The 19,090-nt window shown below is 41.4% G+C and overlaps 1 protein-coding gene across 21 annotated transcripts in view; it reads left to right on the plus strand.

Moving 5' to 3' along the window:
* The window catches only part of ZBTB20 (zinc finger and BTB domain containing 20), a 466,833-nt gene that overhangs the window by 386,403 nt on the left and 61,340 nt on the right, over nt 1–19,090 (plus strand). The window contains exon 9 of one of the 21 annotated variants that reach the window (XR_008211398.1): nt 1,324–17,937. The exons of the other annotated variants lie outside the window; for them this stretch is intronic. The gene's annotated coding sequence lies outside the window, so the exon portion shown is untranslated. Of the gene's footprint in view, nt 1–1,323; nt 17,938–19,090 lie in introns of those variants that run through there. 21 annotated transcript variants of the gene reach the window in all.

A 19,090-nucleotide genomic window follows, 5' to 3' on the forward strand; every position in this document is an offset into this window, starting at 1 on the left:
CTAAACACATTACCCTTTTCAAAAACAGCTAATTTCTGGGGAGAATAGCAAGAGCTTGTACTGTAATCCTTGAGTATGCAGGAATACTTGCTCCCCATCCATCGGGCCTTGTATCATCTTGGGGCAGGTGGGTTCTTGCTGTGATCATAACACAACAAATGTTCTTGCTGATGTATTTCATCAAAGCCTTCTCTGAGCTGGCATTCTCCCTCTTGCCCTTGGTAAGCATACACACTGGAAGGCAAAGTGGAGGGAGCTGGAGTTTTCATGGCTTTGTAATGAGGGTGAAAAGCCCCTTTCTGGGTGTTCAGAGAGGAGACCTGGTATAGCCTTGGGTCAGCTCTGTGCCATTATAAATAGACTGCTGTAAACAAGAGGACAAATTACTCTGACTTGTTCCAGACAGACATACAGTACGTGCAGCTTAGCAGGCAGCATTCTGAGTCACTGTATGCAAAATAAGCTTCCCAGGAGACTCTGCGATAAAAAAGAAGAAAGCAATTTGTTGTTATTTCAGTCATCTCGACCAATGAGCTGCATTGACTCTGGCTACCCACAGAGCCACCCGTGACCAAGCAGTTGGACACTTCGTGGCTTCTGCCTTCTCTCAGATCGTTAAACACACTGGGGTTCCCAAGTGTTTCTGGGCCACCTTGACATAGTCAACTTTTGTGTTCAATTAGACTTAAGTGAAAAGAGCAGTCTGTTATGTACAATCAAAGGAGAACTTAACTACTTTTGATGCCGAGTCCATCCTGGCTGCTGCTATGCGCTCCTGTCTGGATTGCCTGGCTGCTGAAGGACAACTCACTGCTTAAATACCAAACCTCTTCTCATCATCTTGCTTTAACAGAAGAGGGAGTAGCAGAGGAGTTATTAACTGAGGAAATATCATTGAAAGTGACACGTGATGCCTTGCATCTCAGCACGGAGCAGTCAGAAGAGTCTGAACAGACAGCCCAGCACCAAGAAAGGGCTCCAGTCTGACTGTGCAGATAAAGGAACGAGCTCTTTCTACAAATCCAAGATACTGCCATCCAGGATAGATGTATCCAACAGAGGGGACATGGTACATGAAGTTGCAGGAATCGCTTGAGAAAGTGCTATCACTGATAAACGTAATGAATTTCCTTTTCTCTCTTTTCTCTTTGTCGTCTTCCCTATCCATACAAAGCCACAGTTTATCTTTCTGTCCTCGGGAACAAGGAAGCTGGCAGGCAGAAATTGAAGAGCCCGCACTAGCACAGAATGGAGCAAAGAATTCTCCATCATCACTACAGATCTGACCAGCCTGTATTTAAGGTTTTTTTTTTCTCTGTGCAGGCACAAATGCAATTAGGAAACCTGTGATTTCTCCTGAGTCTTGCCAGTCTGACAGCTTGGGAGAAGGAAGTGAGGAGAATGCAGGGAGTCACTGAGCTAACAATGATCGGCAGCTGCTCTCAGAACATCTCTCCAATCAAGGAGGGCGTATCGGGCACCAAGGTCTCACTTCATTCTGCAAACTGTGGCATCTTGGCACTTGCAGGCAGTGTGCACATTGTCAATCACTCTGTGGCAGCCAGCACTGCTTCCACGAGCACTTAATTCCCCCTCTTGCCTTTCCTGGAGTGGTATGAACTGAAGAGGATAGGAAATCAGAGCTAACGAAAGGTGACGGTGAGAGACTGAGAGAGTTTATCATAATAAATGCAAGGTAAAGGTAAACATACAACTTACAGTCCAGATTCTGTTCTCGTGTATGACATTGACAGTGCCAGGGATGGTGAGTAGGAACAGCAGAAAGACAGATGTGCAGCAGAGGATACTGCAGAATATATGCCTGAAAGTGGAAAGCAAGCATAAGGCTAAGGGAAAGGCTAGAAATGAAGACAGACAGACAAGTATAAACAGCAGATAAAAGAACAGACAGAAAGAAAGGAGTGCAGTGGAAGAGATGGGTAGAACTTACAGTGTATCCTCTCCTGAGACTGTCTGCCCAAAAAAATGGGTAGGATCTTTGAAACCTTTGAAAGAGATTAAACTCACAATTTACCTTGAAATAAAAAGAGGCTTGTGAGTGTAACACGCTCAGCTGGTCTTAAAATATTTCTGCATTCTTGGCAGCATCCAGTAACACCAGCAGGAGCAGCATGACTTAAAGCCCTACAAATGAAAGTTAGCATGCACCCCAAACACTTCATTAAACACTAATGCATATACTATGCAATGCGAGTGTGCACTGAAAGGCTAGATATTTTTTCTCAAAGCATTTATGAATGTATGTATGTGTTGCCTACATGCTCTAGAAGACTTTACACAGATGAAGTAGCTTGATATTGTCCATTCTAAGATTTAGCTTCAGCGACCTATTACTTTTCAGCGTTCACCCTGGAAACACCCATGATTCTAAACACATTTATGCTTCGATGTAAAGACCTCCAAATTCTAGTTAGATGTATTTTAGTTCGGTGCCTGCAATTAGTGGATAGTTGTTATTTTGATTTTTCCTTGTTTCTCTGCAAAATGTGTAGCTCTGCTGCCTTTTCCCAGAGATATTCTGAAGACTAAGGAATGAGATTTTCAAGTGAAAAGCTGTTTGGCTACAGTGCAGTGCATAACAAAGGCTCACTGGAAGCTTTAGGTAGTGAGGTATTCCACTGATGTTCCTGATGTTCCTCCTCTGAAACCGGAGGTTTGTTGTGTGCAGCCAGGGCAGATGCTCGCTTAGCTGTGACTGAGCTGCTAAAACCAAAGCTGTGTTTACCATCCGCTGCCCTGCAGATCTGAAATGTGGCAGAATGTTAGCAGCAATGCAAGGAAAGCTACCTGCATGCATTAAGCTTAGTGGTGTATCAGACAATGGGCCCTGAAATACTGCTTTGGGAAGTGACAAGGAGATGCAAATACACTCTGCTTTGTCAAAAATGAGTAACACTTTGGAAGGGAAAAGGTGCATCAGATAAAAGTCAAAAGGACTATTACAGCAAGGGTCAATAGAGAACCGTGAACAAAATCTGCCAGATTTAACAGAACGTTAATTTAACATCCTAAGCTTTAAAACCAAGCTTTTCTTCAGCTGATTTTGAAGGAATATTAGTGAATAATGTAAATCAGATGCCAGCTGATGAGTCTAGGCATCTGTGAATTGATTTATTTTTGTAAATGTAAACAGTAAAACGACTGTTCAGCAAAAACTAACCTGTTTTAGAATAGCCCCTTTTTAGAACCAGCTTTTCTAATATATGGCATATGGGTTTCCATTAGCATCATCGGGATGACCTCATGTATATCCTGGGGCAAGTTTTGGCCCCGGATGTTCTATAATTAAGTTCTAGTGGCTCACACTGCAAGCTTGTGTTTTGGATAACTTACTTAAGGCTGCTAGCATTTAAATGGCCACAAGTGGGGCCTTCATGTTAATGCCCCATTAATCCCTCTGCTCTGGGATCAGGTTTTCCTGCTTTAACATCTGTTGCACCAGCAGTGGGTGCACCTACGCTGTCAGCATGCAGAAGGTCAGAGGCACAGGGGAGGCTGTGTGGGTTTCTGCTAAAGGGTCTGTTTCAACAGGACCACAGTTTGCATCTCATTCAGCCGTGTTTGCTGCTCCTGCCTGAAAAAGCATCTCTATGTCTTATAGCCCGCCTAACCTGGTGTTAGCTATGGGGTTTCTTGAAATGTCCCAGCCACCTATTTGGATCCACTAACATCTCTTATTTTAGTAGGAGCTGAATCAGCCATAAATTAGTGATTAGATATTCTAGTACCTAATACCTTATGTGCCAGAAAAAAGATCCTAATTCATCCTTCACATGCTAAGTTATTTGTAAGTGGAAATTAAGACCTGCTTGCATTTGACTGGCTTTTGTTGCTCTGGTCTTAGAAATCTTAGAAGCCTTGTCAGAGATGTAGATGCTTTCTGAATATAGAAGCACGGTGTTGTTTACATTAGTATTTGGTGGGGAATTGTAACAAGATCTTTCTTGTTGTGGATCTTACTATGATTATCTATGTGGGGGATGGTTTAAAAACTTCAGCTCATGCATGTACAGGGCAACTTCTTGCTTATATATAGTATGTTTTCTGCCACAAAATTTAATATATTGCTGCTCTCTGGTTGGCACTGACTTCTGTGTTGTTCTCAGATATGATCTAAGGGATGCTTTTGGGCCTTCAAGGGGCTTTGTGGGTTTTGTTCTCGTTCTCATCTGTTCGGTTTGGACACTGATTCACTCACACTCCTTGTCCCACTGGTTACCACATTCCTGCCTCTCCATTCTTTCTCTCTCTCCACGTACTTTTATTTGTGGGGAAAGCCCTATCTGTTTCCCACACTTTGGGGAATGGGAAGCAGGGAAGTGAAATATATGAGGAGTGAACATGTGGCTGTGCAAACTGAGGGAAGAAAATCTGGACTTGTTTCTGTAAGAGGAGAGACCTTTTTTAATGTTGATATAAGGCACAATCAGACTGTTCTTTGTGATTTTAAAGATCAATTTACGTACACACATCAAATTTTCAAGAAGGCTTATTTTACAAATCTTAGCAAATTTTAAAAATCCCTTTATGCTCTTAGAAAATTGTCGTGTTATCAAAGTGATAGAAAGCACACCATTTGAAGCAGTTTGATTACTAGTGACTGCAATGCTCTGCTTGGTGTTCAGAAAAGCTATCAGCTGTCAGTCACGTCAGCAGAACCCATGGGGTTAGGAGTGCTGGTTTGGCCAGGCTGAAGGTCATTAAAGCATCCTGTCTATATGGACTTACAGTATTAACTTTAAAATTAGCTTGCTCTTGGGGGAGTGAGCAGCATTGTGTTTCCTCCTCATATTTAAGTGTTATCCTAGCCATAATGGCTGTCAGAAGCATTTTGTCTGTCAGCTGCTTGGAAGGTCCGCAGTGACGTGCATGGGGTTTTAGGATACAAGGCCTGTCGAAGCTGAGGTAAGCAATGAAATATTGCATGTATGTTATAAGTGCAGAGCACCAGTTAGTAATGTGTATCAGCTGGAAGATGAACGCACAGCCTCAAGACTGCAGCACCAGGCAGACACATGGTAGCCTTGTCTTCTATTAAACTTAGCAGGGATTTCTTTCTGTTCTTTCAAAAGGAGCTATATTTGGCTTTGCAGATAGACAGGTACATACAATTAGTTAGTGGGGAACTGTGGAAAGTTAATAAGCTGCCCAGGCTGGGATTTGACAAAACATGGGCTGCAGGGACCAAATCAGTTCAACAGATTTCCCTCTTGGGCTGCTCAGGCTTGCCAATATATTGCAGTTCCCAAGTCCCCCACTTGTGCCAACACAGCTGTTAGTGGCATTGCATTATGAGGGGAGACAACTAATCTTTCTTTAAATCATGGATTTTTTTGCAGGGATTGCAATGTGCTGGGGAGTAATGAGAATACCTTATCTGATATTGCTTCTGAAATCACTGTTTTGTTGGACCTTCAGCTTCAGGGCATGATTTGCAAAGTAATTAGTACTGCATTTATGTCCAGCATTTTGTGCAGGAAGTACCATTGCTAGTGCAAACAGCTCAATATCTCCAAAAAATCCAAAATTTAATGAGATTTTTTTACTGCACCTCATGAAAGGATCCCATAGTAGAGCTGTACACCTAGAGCTTAGGTGGTGCCAGGAGATGCTGCATCGTCAGCTATCTGAGGCAGCACCTCCTGTGCGATACCACATGGAGTTAAATCAGTGTCTTTGGTCCCAAGAGGGATTGTGTTTTTCCCTTGGTTCAAAACTACGTGCAGAGAGGAACAGACGACACTCAAATAGATATACCACTAACCTAACTTTTGTCTTCAACAACACCGCTGGTGTAAAGTTCATCCTTCTTGCTCAAAATAATCAGTAAAATTGAAGTTATTCCTCCGTCTCTGCCTTTCCCTAGCTTCTCATCAGTTAGCTCTTTGCTTTCCAGTTTCAAAAACTAAGAAGGCTGAAAACAGCTGATACCTGGTCCCAAGTTCAGCTAGTGGCTTTTCCTTCTGCTGTCCTTTGCTGGCACAGGTTTTGGATGGGAAGTGCCAGAATCATTTAATCTCATCATTTTCTGACACCTGCCTGCCTTCCACTGTCACCCCTTGCATGGATTTTGTCTGGTGCAACTTTTTTCAGTGTTTTAATGCTTAAATAAGAGGAATATTACTTTTTGTTTTATGAGCTTTTATCTGCTGTTCAGTAGCGTGGAAGAGTGCAAGACTCAATCCTTCTGTCATTGTCTTTACACTGCTTTACAGAAAGACCAGCTCCCTTTTGCACAGTCAGGTTTCTGGGTTTGTGATACACTTTCCCTTTAGCAGCTGATTGACTCACAGGTCAGAAGGTCACGTACTCTTTTAAGTCATTTCCTCCCTGCTATTGTCACCTCTGTTGTTTGATCCATACATGCTTCTCTCTCTTTATGCAGTGGATTATCCACTCCTCTTGTGTGACCATTGCTTGTGATGCCATCCAATGCTGAAAGAGCCATCTCCTCAGTTCTTGAGGTTTTGCTCCTTGCTGATCTTCTCCTTTCCTCTTACACAACTCCATCACACTCATAGTGTTCTTCATCAACAATAATTTTAGTCTCCTTCTGGTTAATCATCATCTAACCTGCCAAAGTGTGTTTCATGGGTTTCCATATTTTTCAAAGATGGTTTTTAGGCCAGAAAAACACGGTGTACCTTGGAGTCATCAAACTGGAAAAACAATCAGGACCTGCTCAGCCCATCTCCCCAGGGCCAGTGGAAGATTGTGTGTGCATCACATGTTCAGTGTTTTGTCTCGAGTTTGCAACACAGTCAGCCTTCAGTTCCTTCCCTAAGGAGACTGCTCTTCAGACTTAGGCTGGAATTGATGTTACTGCTCTTGATTTTATCCATATACCTTTTATTAGTAGGTTTTTTTTTTTTTGTTTTTTTTTTGTTTTTTTTTGCATTTACATTTGCATCTTTTAATTATACAAAGCTTGGTTTCATGCCTTTATCTGCTAGCCATTGTCATGTAACTGGGCTATGCAGATGTAGCACATTAGCTCTTCTTTATTTTTTTCATACCACCCTGGTCATTTTATGTACCTCTTCTCTGAACTCTCCAATCGCTCTGATGAGAAGGTGTCCAGAAACGAATGTCAGATTCCAGGTGATTTCACCTCAGAGCACAGACACAGAGACTGTTGCTACATCTCACTGTTATGTGATGTGATTACTTAGCTTCTAATGCTGCTGATTTGTCTTGACTTCTCTGTGTGTGTTAGGTCTAGACTGGAGCCATCATCTGTGGCTCTTAAAAATGAACTTTTAGGCAGGACCCAGGCTGGTTCTGCTTTTCTGATTTTGTTAATCTTCCTTTTGGACTTCCTCAGCCTTCTTGCTCTCCCTTTTTCTTGTAAGAGTGTAAGCCTCTCATGTTACAGGTGTTTCAGTTACTGCAGCTTACTGCTGCACCTGCTTTCTGAGCAAGTCCTGTGGGCTAGGACTTCAGGGTCACCAGCTCCTATGTGTAGCACATACCTTTGGTATTCTAAGCCTGTCCAAAGCAAAGACATATGCTTCCTTAAAGATGCTGGGGGAAGGGAATCACGTTGCCTGTAGTGAATCTTTGTGAGACTAGGTCATAAAGTAACATCGGCCTGGAGCAAAACAAGGTCAAGGCACTTCTCCCCAGTTGTCAGGTGGCTTGAACCCAGGTGCTACGGATGTATAGAGGGAAAGAACCAAGGAGAAATACACTGAGATAACATGAAATTTTTTGGAGGTATTTGTATTCCAGTAGATGTTTTCCCTTAGCCCTTGCAGTCAGCAGAGCTGGCGTCAGATTCAAGTAAACAAATAATCTGAGCAGCTTCTTAAAATGCATGAAATGTAAAAGGCAAGATTTTGTTTCTCTCCACAGTGCTCACCACCAGGTAAATCTACTTTGTCCATCTGGCAGTTAGATATTTTGATCACTGATATGCTTAGGAACATTGTTATTCTCATTCTCATGCTGTTTGTTCCTTAAATATTTACTTCTGGCATGTGTATATGCAGACGTACCAAAGCTTACACCTTTCCATATGCCCAGAACGCTTTGGGCTCATGCTCAGCTCTGTCATGGAACCCCCTGGGTAGCCGTGCTGCAGTGACCTTTGTGCTAACTGCAGTGTCGTGGCCTCTGTGCTAATTGCAGCTTGGTATTGAAAAGGCAGAATTTATGTCCTCGTTAGTGAAGCCTTTTCAGGATAAGGTAAGGAAAAGATACACACCTCTCCAATGTCTGCTAAGGTTGATAACACAAGATAAGGAAAATGTGTAGAGTACAGTAGAAGGCATATGCTGTAAACAAGAAGCTGTAAACATGGTTGTGTTGAAATGCACTGCCCAGTGGATGAATGCAGTTGTGCTGGTCCTTTTGAATTGTAAACGCACCACTACTTGAGTTTTGTAAAATGAATTCTTAATCAGTAAACTGGTCCATGCTTGGGTAGTTCTGACTCTTGGCTTCTTTCTTTACAATTAACTCGCAGCAAGAGTTCAGACAATGATTAACCAAAACGTTGATGGATGGATTTGGTACTGCAGCTCTGTCACATGATAACCTGGTAGCTTCTGTTCATCATTTACATCTCAGTAAAATGATCTGGAGAGTTTGCATCAAATCAGAATCATTTTGTTTTGTTCTTACAGCTCTCTTGATTTTAGTATGCTCATTTTGCATCTCTTTTTCTTTATTTCTAATGTAGTTCATGAGTTTAATCTATTAAAGGCTATCCATCTACTATTACAATACCGAAAAGTTTCAGAAAGCCAGATCTGTTTTAAACACAAGAGAACCACGTAGTTGCCTAGAGTCAAGGACTGGTGGGCTCCCTATCACCTCTTGTTTGCTGATTCTTCATCTATTTGAGAGGGGAATGTGCTGAGTTGCCTGTTTGGCTGAGAAGCTTTAAACTTCCTTTGGAAATAAAATCCAGAAAGGAAGCGATTTGTTCTTTTCCTGCAATTTCCAGGAAATGGTTGAGTTACACAATCTCTTCTATTCAGTATTACCCGAATCATTGCATTTCTTTTTGTCTCTCCTTCCTTACAATAGTTACTACGTAAAGACCTCAAAGTGTTTTCTGCACATTCATGAGTTAAGCCTTAGAAATTGCTTGTGAAGTCAATCTGTTTTTAAGATGATTGGCCTTACAGAGAAGCTGAAGCAAAGAGCACTGAAATGTCTTTCTCAGGGCCGGGCAGAGATTCCCCAGAAGAGGTGTAAGTAGGACCCAGATTTCCCAATTCCTAGTGCTGTTCTTTAAAATAAATCAAATTCCCTTTTGAATTCTGAGGATGCTCTTTGATGGTGGTGATGGTAGTGCAGCAAGCCTTGTTTCATATTTGTAAAACTTTGTATTTTCCCTTTTGATCTCACATCCTTTAAATCTCATTATTATTATTATTTTTACTGATGCCGGCTCTAATCTATTTCTATTTTTATTTTGGCAGCCCTGAGTTTTCCATCAAATTGGTGGAACTGTCGCTTCCTAAACTACTTCATAATATTAAAATTGATGAGATTGACTTGAAGCTGCTTTTACTTTTCTTTCCTTTTTTCTTGCTCTTTTAATAAAGGCAAATCAAACTGATATGTTCCACATTTAAACCTGTACATTCTTTCACTTGGTATATTCTGATTGATGGCTCTGTTTCTTACTACTCCTGTTCTATTATCATGTGTATCCATTTGTAATAAAATACCTAGCTATCTTCACTGTTGTATTTTCATACTCCAGTCAAAAAGCTCATTGCCTCTCAGTAACGGATTGCAAACCCTTTTCTTTTCCATCCTTTTCAGGTGCTTTGTGTGGCAGCTCAGTCCTGCTGCAGGCTAAAACCTTTGCTTCTTTTTTCTTTCCTCGTACCGTGAAGTCATGTGTGAAGTCAGTGACATCACAGTGGGCTGCTGTGGGAAATCTTGTGATATCTGAAGGAGAGGATTATAAAGAGGTTAACAAAGCCATGGCAAGACTGGAATGATAAAGGTGTTTATCATACCATAAAGCATCTCAGTAATTAGAAATTTAAGCACAGACGTTTCCTGTTTTTTGAGGCAGAGCTGGAATTTTATCTGCTTTTCTGTTGCTTCATCAAGGAAGTTCACGTTTATAAGCAAGAATTGAAGCTGCACTTTGTTTTTCACACAGTAATAGGGAAGGGAGAATATTCAGGCAGGCTTGGTCTATAACATTGATTTGTAACCAACAAAGGAAATGTCTACTTATGAGACACAAATCAATGTAACCAGACTGTGAAAGTGCAAACAGAGATGTGAGAAAATTGTTTGATCATTACTCTTGCTTTGGAAAAGAGAGAGGGCCGGATTCTGCTTTCATTTATGAGGATGTAACTGCCATAAAAGCCAGAGACTCACCAGAATAATTATGAAGGAAATTTCATTTGGAGTCCTTCTGATGGCTGGAGGTGTAAGGCATTTGAATCAGGAAGGAGGCTAAGTGGCAATGGGAGGCAGAGAAAGGATGCTGTAGCAAAGAAGATATGAACCAGGTTTTGTTATTAATGAGATTAATGAGTTGTAGGTACAGAAAATATATTGATGTACCTTCCCATGCAGAGATGACCTATGTGAACTGTGCACCTGCTTAATTCAGCGGAAATCATAAAACAGTTTGCTTTAACTTCAGACTTTTTTGCCACAGGGTGAGATATTTCCTTAGAAATGAACTGCTCTCCTGAGAATAATCTAGTCCTGCAGGTTCTAGCCTGCAGGATCCGTTATCTAAGAAAAACACATATTAGCAACAAAAGCCACCATATTTTGAAGATAATAAGAAAATTCAGTGGTTTCAGTCCATTTGGCCTGTTGGCACTACTAGATGCTGATTTGAAAGCAAACCCCTTTATTCTTTGCATGGATAGGCTTTATAAGGACTTTGTACTCTGTAGAGGGATGCAGTTAGTTGTGCCAATCTCTGGGGTAAACAGCTTCTGAAGCTGTGGTTTGGTGGATCTGGGTCCTAATGCACCATCAAAAACACTGTAGCCACATAACACAAAATGTTGATCTAGGATAAACTTGCATACCGGTTCAAATGTTTTCAGAACAAATGGATTAACTTCATATGGTAGGCTTTGTGCCAGATCAGATATCACCTGTCTGCGCCACTCTGACTTCAGGCTAGATTATATATCGTCTGTTCTCCCACAGCAACATCAACTCTTGCTAATTTGATAGTAATGTGATCATGTGCCCATACCCAGAGCAGGTCAGATCTGTATTGCTGAGTGATCCAGTGTTAAGGGCTGTGGGCTGACAGTCTGAGTCTGTTCATTAGTGGGGAAACTGCCTCTTAACGTCAACCCACCGAGGCTGAAGCAAACCCTCCTTCCTTCAGTTGAGCACCTGGCTTCATTTCGTGTTTCAGTCACCCTGTTCCATCATCAGTGCTCATAATGACAGTGGGCTTTCCTCCGATGTTCCCATTCAGCTCCATCAGAGAAGCAGGCCAACATGGGCATACATACCTACCCAGCTGACAGGCGTGGAAATCCGGTTGGAGGTAGATATTTTTATTCTGGTTGAACTACTCTCATTCCTGTGGTTATTGTTTTATTTATGTCACAATACAAGATTAAATCAGGCCATGGCTTCCCAACAGGCCAACAAGGCGAGTCTGAACAAATGATGTTTTCAAAAGTTTTTGGGATAAGAATAATTCTGAATCTGAAATGCGTGAAAGGAACATTTAGGATTTGTTACAAGTTCAACTGCCCTTTAAAGAAGGAGGTGCAGCGAGTTCTTTCATCCAACATTGTAAATAAATTTTAAAAAGTCCTCTTTTTAGTTTTTTCTAACTTTTGAACTATATTGAGCTTTGAGATGGAGGCAAAACTCTCCATGTTACTTGCCCCCAACTCTCATATGCAGTGATTATTTACCTTTGAGTTCTCCTTGCATCATGATATTTTAAAGTAAATGTCTTTGTGTCAGGGATGGCTCTTATATAATACATGTTGTCATCTGGAGTGAGGCACAGTTGTGCATATTTAGCTGGTTTACTTTGTAATGCGTCATTACAAGTGACCAAAAACATGGTACAGGAAGTTGTTTATGATCTTTTTTTTCGTCGCTTATGCAACTCCCAAGCTGAAAATGTTCTAGAGAGCAGATGGTAAAGAACAGTCAACTGCAGACTCCATTTTCCAGATGCATGGATGTTTCATGTCTAGTTGAAACCAGTTCAGATGGTTTTGTAAACTTGAGACCAACTATTGTTTAACCCTTTGCTGTGCCACCGGTGGAAGTTTCCTATGGAAGCTTCAGTCCTAATAAAATAATCTAAAGGCACAAGATATACTGTGTTCCCAGATGCTTAACTGGAATATGGGGCCATGCTGTGATAGGCAACTAAAATATTAATCCTGTTGTTCTAGAAGGGATATTGCAATTTGAGCAACTCATGCATGGTCCATGGCTTCTATTCCTTTCTCTTTCTTTTCTAAATAGTACACTGTAACACTATGGCCAATATCTGAATTTCTTACTGCTTGACAAGGGGATTACTAGATAGTGAAAACAAATTAATTTGACTTCCTACAGAAAAGGTAAGAACTTCTTACCCTAGGGCAGTAGCACAGTCAGCTCATCATGACTGCATGATACTGATAAACTACAGTTTACAACTCAGCAGGTTTCTTGTTTGATTTGTTTTTTTCACTTGCTTGGGTCTTTGGACTTTTCACAGTAGGCTTGTGGCTGCTCAGCCATCAGTTTTTATTTGATAATAAATAAAAGTACTAGTCCAATTTTTTCCCCAGTTGTACTCAAAAAAATCTCTCTGAGATCATAGGAGTACTACAGACTAACTTATTTGGAGCTTATCCAGGAAAGCCAGTGTGCAGTTGTTGACCAGTCCAATCAATTTCTGTGTTCAAACACAGTTTAGCTTTAGTTCAGTTCTGACTTTACTGTCAGACAGTTGGTGGATCCAGGATTGTAATAAGCAAGGCACTCGATCTCACAGTACAAAACTGTTGATGAATCCCCACAGTATTCGAAAGGGGCAAATAGCAGTTCCTCCAAATATAGTGCCAGGTTAAATAGTACAACTCGGTCAGAAGTAGACATAGAACCAGAGTCTCACATCTGATCCATTCAGCCTTACTGTTTTCAGATACTTCCAACAAACTTTAAAGAAAGATTATCTAAGCTGACAATAACTTTAGAAATAAAAGCTGAAGAGAAACAGTTTTCTTTGTTACCCACTTAGTTTTTAACTATTTGCTACATTCTCTGAATGTGAAGAGATGGACCTAGACTGAATTCACAATTCTGAAGAATCCAGAGGTCAAACTGACTTTCTGAATCTCTGACTATGATCCATCTCTTAAACCAAGAGAATGTAGCAGTCAGGAATGGCTGAAGTCTGGCTCTTATGTTGGTAATACTGTATAATTCAAACTTAGGTGCCAAAGTATGCTGGTTGATGGTAAGAGAGGTCAGAAGAAACTCGTTTCTTTGGAAAACTTTATAAAACAGCTTGGAACCTGTTCATCTTCATTTTTCTCTTCCTTTGAAGAGTTCTGAGTTATTTATTAAGCAGAGTCATGATGCTACAATTGATGTACCTGAGAGCACATTTCTCTACTACTAAGGTTTGTCCCATTTGGCAAGAGGACAGACAATTCAATGTCTCAATGAATAGCACAAAAGTTACTGGAGAGAATTTCCTCTTTGGCCTCCTACTGAAAGTGTAGAATTTTTATGAGGGCAGTATAATCTTTAGAAACTCGTCCTTTAAGCAAACCACCTGTGGACTGCAATACAAATAGTATTTTCAAGATAAAGAATTTTTATTGGAAGATCTCATTATTGATTTGCAACATTTCCTATTAGCCTTACAGTAATGAATGAGTTTCATATTTTCCTTCACTCTACCAAGGAGAAAACAGAGGATAGAAAACATAATGGTGTGTCAGAACTATGGAAAGTAACAGTTTTATTAAAATGTATGCCTTCTCTAAGAGACAGATGGAGAATTCACGTCTAGCAAGAGTTAAGCTTTCCAGTCAGACTCCAGTGGTGGTCTTTGCCATTTAATGCTCTTTCAAAACCAAATGCTGCTGTTGCTTTTTCTTTCACTCCCTCTTGCTGCTCGGGCTGTGAAGCAAATTGTATGTACTGAACTGGTTTCTCAAGGCAATAAGTGAAAAAAAAATGGCATTTTAGAATAATAGTTGCCAGGTCCTGCATCTCAGAACTGTCATATTGCATGTTAAAAGCTCTCTCCTTCCCAGAAGTGAGGTGTAAAAAGTAATATGAATATTTGTGTGTGAGTGCATGTGTCTGGGTCTGGGACACAGACAGATTCCCTACCTGGAAATGGCTTGCTATTATTAGATATTCAGTTACCAGGGGTTATGTAAGACAATTGAAGCTCTGTTTTTTAACAGAGACATGATTCATGCTACTTGTAGTAACACTAACCACCTCCAAACCAGACAGAAAGCAGACACAGACAAAAGGCTGAAGAAATCAATGCAGGCTGAACACAGCCATTCTCCTGATATCTTCTCCTTCTTCAGCAGCCCTCAGGTTATCAGCAGCAGAGTTTAATGCTAATTCTGAAGTCACCTGGAATTATCAAGCTGATGCACCCCTATCTGTGGCCTTTGCAAGGAGCAGCTGAGGCTGTAGGAGCTGGGACAGGGGACAGTACTGGATATGCTTTGCTGTATTCCCAGCAGTGTCTCTGGTGTTCTGCAGGATGCCAAGGGAGCTGTGAGAAGAACTAACACTCCTACCCTATTTTCTCAGTTACTCCAGCTGGGAAGGCTGGAACCAAAACAACTTTTGGCTTCTCTGCCATTAACACTTCTACAGTCATTTTTATAGTAATGTGGAGGGAGAGTTGAGACCTGGAGTAGCTTTGAACTTCTGCCAGTATTCTTCATTAGAGCAAACTGTGAAATCTTATCAAACTAGAATAAATCTGAGCTCCCCTGCAGCTAACGTTCCTGATCCATTTCCTATGGTACTTCTTGGTGGTCATGGAGGAGATTAGAATAGCTGCAAGCTCCTTTTTGATCTTGTTCAATGGAGTGGTTTTCGTATGACAGTTTCTGTTGGGAGATAGCAGAAGTAAGGTAGCTGCCAGATTGTCTACAGTTAAAGATCTAGTCTTTTTCTTACAGAGAAAAAAAAATGGGGTTAGGCTCAGGGCACCAAAGTGAACACTGATGGGGTGTTTATCTACAGCATATATCTTTCCAGAAATAAAATGTGGGGAAGTTGCTGCAAGGTCCTCTCCAGCCACTGCCATTCCCTACTCTGTATCGTCTTGGAAGACTGGATCTTCTGTATTATTTCATTTCAGCAACATCTAAACCATCCTGTATAGTAACTTGTGCTGTCAAGGAGGAAGATGCTAAAGATTTGGAAATGGTCTTCTTAGCTCACTGGAGGCAGCTCTCCTACATTAGCAGATCTTATCGAGCGAAAGAGCCAACTGCTTTCAGTTTCATTCAAAAAAGTTTTGAAATAACCAGAGAAATAGCCTTGAAGAGGTTCAGAGGAGAGCTGAATTCAAATACATTCCAAGAGTTCATTGTTTGCTAGTACAGCAATAAGAAAAACAAATATTACTGATACATTATTTTCCTTAATGCGTTATGCTATATGTACTGTTGAGAGCAGAAACCACTTCAGCAGCTATTAATGTTAGTAATCGTTCTCCATCAGCCGCACTGCATAAAGTTTTAGGAGAAAAGCATGCTTTAAAAATGGCATTTAGTCATGTCTCCGACCTTTCCTGGCGCTGCGTATTTAAAACCCAGATCAGGTGGCACTGACATCTCTACACTTCAGATAAACTAAAGAAAAATCCTTTTTTGATGCAGCTGATAACATAACTTAAAAAAGCAAATAATTATCACAAATATATATCACACCTCAGGACACGTTGCTGTCAGTGACTTGACATTTCAAATGATGAGTTTCACAAACGCGCATAACCATCAGATTTGATTGAACAATGTTTTAGAATAATTCACATGTTCATCTAGAACTTTTTTTCATTGTGTTTTGGCACTGAAGCATGAAACAGGAAATCTACAGTGGGTTTCTCTTTGCTTTTGAGGAAGCGAACGCTTTGATCAGTTCTATGTACTCCAAGGCTGCAGTCAGTTATTCCTCAATGGATAATGAAACCAAAGCCCTGAGTGGCTCTGTTTCTCTGTGGATCCCGTGTGATATTTTATATATAGTTTTCGACATAAATCAAACAAGCTTTCATTTGTACAGTTTGAGGCCAGAGGCAGCAAGCGCACAGGAAGAATGGTATGCATATTTGGAAAAACATGTTCATGGTTCTTTTTACCTAGTCTTTTCACTTTGTTGGTTACTAGCTCTTTAATGATTGACTTGCAAGGAAAATCTTCAGAGACTGGAGACAGTCAGCCAAAACATCAACAAAAAACTTGAAATCATTTGAGTATTTTTTTCCTGACTGCCAGTAACATCATTGTTTAGCTCTGCATTTGGGCAGCGATGAATCTTAAAACTTAAGATTCCTTGTCTCGGGCATGATCTTTAATCACAGAATCACAGAACTGCAGGGGTTGGAAGGGACCTCAAGAGGTCATTGAGTCCAACCCCCCTGCTAAAGCAGGTTCCCTACAATAGGTCGCACAGGTCAGCATCCAGGCAGGTCTTGAACATCTCCATAGAAGAAGACTCCACGGCCTCTTTGGGCATCCTGTCCCAGTGCTCCGTCAACCTTACCGTAAAGAAGTTCTTCTGTATGTCTGTATGGAACTTACTGTGTTCAAGTTTTAGGCCGTTAGTCCTTGTCCTGTTTCTATACACCACCAAGAAGAGCCTGGCCTCATCAATTTGCCTCCCACCTCCCTTTAGATATTTATAAATATTAATCAGATCCCTCTTAAGTCTTCTTTTCCCCAGGCTGAACAGACCGAGTTTACTCAGCCTTTCCTCACACGGGAGATACTCCAGACCCTTCATCATCTGTGTGGCCCTGTGCTGGACTTCTTCCAGGAGACCCCCTGTTTTTTTGAACTGAGAACCCCAGAACTGGACACAGTATTCTAAATGTGGCCTCACCAAGTCAGAGTACAGGGAGAAGATCGCCTCCCTCAACCTTTTGGCCACGTTCTTTTTACCATTGGCCTTCTTGGCCACAAGGACACACTGCTGGCTCATGGCCATCCTGTTGTCCACCAGGACCCCCAGGTCCTTCTCTGCAGAGCTCCTCTCCAGCAGGTAACCTGTACTGATTCATGCGGTTATTCCTCCCCAGATGCAAGACTCTACACTTGCTCTTGTTAAACCTCATCAGATTCCTCCCTGACCAATATAAATATAATATAAATCTTCCTTTAGCAAAGGCATCAGTATGATAAGTAGCAAGTTTCTTCTTCTCCTTCTAAAACAAGTATCATAATAATAATAAGTGAAAGAGGAGAATTTCTCTTATATGATTCTTACTGGGGGGAGAGGGGTAAGTCATCCCATCCTTTTGCTTATCCCTTCAATAATCCCTCATTGCACTGTACAACTTCCTGAAGGGAGGTTGTGGTGCAAAAGGGTCTGGCCTCTTCTCCCAGGCAAATAGTAGGACCCGAGGAAACGGCCAGAAGTTATACCAGAGGAGGTTTAGGTTGGACATTAGGAGAAACTTTTTCTCTCAAAGGGTGGTCAGGCACTGGAATGGCTGCCCAGGGAGGTGGTGGAGTCACTGTCCCTGGTAGTGTTCAAGAGGCGCCTGGATGAGGAGCTATGAGAGATGGTTTAGTGCTTGTGGTACTAATAGGAATGGGAGGGTGGTTGGACTAGATGATCTTGCAGGTCGTTTCCAACCTTGTGATTCTGTGATTCTGTGTGATTCTGTAATGACTTGATTCTTGCTGTTCGAGAAAAATAGATCTATGAGTAAAAATTTCATTTACTACTTTATATTGTTCTTGGTTGTTTTTTTTTGTTTGTTTGTTTTTTGTTGTTTTGTTGTTGTTGTTGTTGTTGTTGTTGTTCTGTTTTTTGTTGTTTTTTTTTTTTCGTGACAAATGAATAAAATCCACTTACATTTATATCCGGCATTATGCTATGGGCCTTCATGGAATTATCTCATGAATTAATCTAAATAGTATCTCATGGTTTCTGCGGACAACAAGCGTTGAAGGAGCAGAATCTGATTGCTATGATTTTTATCAGTTACCATTTTGTTTCACCTTCCAAAATTACAGCAGTGCAGTTCAGATTTGTGATTGATGAGAAATACAGATGTGGTGGCCAGGCATTGGATAAATCAAATGCTACAGGACTTAGACCATGATGGAAGTGGTTTCCACTTGTTAGAACCAGTGCCAGTAGTGTAAAGTGTAACACAGTTGTGCTCACAGAATCTCACAATTGTGAGATTTATTGTCCTCTTCAATATCTTTATTGATGATCCAGATGAGGGCATTGAGAGACCCTCCGTAAGTTTGCAAATGACACCAAGTTGGCAGGAAGTGTCAATCAGCCTCAGGGCGGAAAGGCTGTACAGACATATCTGGACAGGTTGGATCACTGGGGTGAAGCCAATGGAATGAGGTTCAACAAGACCAAGTACTGGGTCCTGCACTTTGGCCACAGCAGCCCCAGGCAACGTTACAGGCTTGGGGCAGAGTGGCTGGAAGACTGTGTAAGGGAAACAAATTTGATGCTCAACTGAACATGAGCCAGCAGTGTGCCCAGGTGGCCAAGAAGGCCAATGGCATCCTGGCCTGCATCCAAAACATTATTGCCAGCAGGAGTAGGGAGGTAATTGTCCCTCTGTACTCAGCACTGATGAGTCCACACCTTGAGTACTGCCTTCAGTTTTGGGCCCCCACTGCAAGAAAGACATTGAGGCCCTGGAGTGCATCCAGAGAAGGGCAGTGAAGCTCGTGAGGGGTCTGGCGCACAAGCCTAATGAAGAGTTGCTGAGGGAGCTGGGATTGATCAGTCTGGAGAAGAGGAGGCTTAGGGGAGACTTCATTGCTATCTATAACTACCTGAAGGGAGGTTGTAGTGAGCTGGGGGTCAGCCTCTTCTGTTGTGTTAGTAGTGACAGGACTAGAGGGAATGG

Source organism: Tympanuchus pallidicinctus, unplaced genomic scaffold, assembly GCF_026119805.1.
Source record: "Tympanuchus pallidicinctus isolate F22 unplaced genomic scaffold, pur_lepc_1.0 scaffold10, whole genome shotgun sequence".
In the NCBI taxonomy this organism is placed as follows: Eukaryota; Metazoa; Chordata; class Aves; order Galliformes; family Phasianidae; genus Tympanuchus; species Tympanuchus pallidicinctus.